General features: G+C 39.6%; 1 pseudogene; it reads right to left on the minus strand.

Moving 5' to 3' along the window:
- Nucleotides 1-478: 478 nt before the first annotated feature.
- Nucleotides 479-1,249, minus strand: LOC123811346 (annotated as a pseudogene).
- Between the last annotated feature and the right edge of the window lie 249 nt (nt 1,250-1,498).

Below are 1,498 nucleotides of genomic sequence, written 5' to 3' on the forward strand. Positions count from 1 at the left end.
AGTGTGGGATGTGGGGTTGGGACTGTCAACACAGTTACCTGACTTGATCTGGGTTCCAGGAAAATTAGAGACATTGGCAGAGTAGGAAATGTTTATCTTGGTTGATATTTTTGCTAAAAATATCAAATAAATCTTTAAAGTCTACTAGTTGGCAAAGCCTAAACTAGATGACCTCTAAATCCCTTCCAGCTCTGGTGCTATTGCACATCTTTGTTTCTGGGGTTTGGAAAGTTGACTTAGTTTTTAATGAATTTCACAAGTATTTATTTATTTATTTATTTATTTATTTATTTATTTATAGTTAGAAACATTTTACTTAGATATGCCAAATAAAAACCTACCATTTTCAAGCCATAAGATGTTAATACATTGAACAAAAATTTCTATTAACTTAGTGCTGTGAATTTACAGAGTAATAATCCAAATCCATTTTGATTAAGTGATTGAAATAACCTTCCTAGGGTACATTTAACAAACATCACAAATCCCTTAGAGTAATGTAAACAAAATAACTTTTCCCTAAAATGTGAACTTGAGAGCTTCGGTCTACTCTTTCAGGACTTGCACTTCTTCATGGACTTCCTGTTAGGGAACGACTCCTTTTTGGAGATGGAGATCTAGACTTTGATCAGCTGCTTCTTGGTAGTGAAAGAGACCTGGACCTTGATCTTGACCTTGACCTTGATATTGATCCTTTCATAGAACCAAGCCTAGATCATCTGAGTAAGGCTGATCACGATTTATGAAAAGACATAGATCTTGATCGTTGAGGAAATGCTGATTTTGACTTTCTTCCCCTGTGTCTGCTTCACAAGCGAGAGTATCTCTTACCTCTGGATCTCAAATGTGATCTAGACTGTGACTTACTTCATCTTTGGCAGCTATAGTGATGACAATCATAAGCATAATGTCCCTTTTCACCACACTCATAGCATCTATCATTGGGATCAAAGGGACGTTGAGCAGGTGGTCTATCAAAACGAGATTTCTGAGGCATGCCTGTTGATAGTTCAACCCTCACTTGGGAACCACTAATCGCCTTACCATCCAGGCCTCGCACTGCATCTTCTGCATCTCTAGGGTCTTCAAATTTCACAAAGGCAAATCCTGAAGGATTTCTTGCAATCCACACCGTTCTTAAGGGACCAGAACAACTGAAAGCCCTTTCTAACTCTCCTTGGCCAGCACTGGTTCCCAGGGTACCAACATGCACCTTGGTTTCTCCTCCATACCACCCGTAACATGACATGATGACTGACCCACGAGCTCTGCTTCTTCAGCTTGCAGTGCCCAGGGATCCAGCAATACAAAAAGCTGCAAATTCCTCACATGCCAACACTCCTAGTGGCACTACCTCACATGTACTTATTAAGTGTGCAACTGTAACACACCCTGAAAGGCTCAATATATTTAGTATTATTAATGCCATCTGTTAATGGACAGAGTTAGCAAGCTTTTGCTCTGGCTTGGGTGTTGGTTATATCTCCCTGATTCTGTA

This window comes from Phyllostomus hastatus, unplaced genomic scaffold (genome assembly GCF_019186645.2).
Source record: "Phyllostomus hastatus isolate PE091 unplaced genomic scaffold, TTU_PhHast_1.1 phas_scaffold_78, whole genome shotgun sequence".
Lineage (NCBI taxonomy): Eukaryota > Metazoa > Chordata > Mammalia > Chiroptera > Phyllostomidae > Phyllostomus > Phyllostomus hastatus.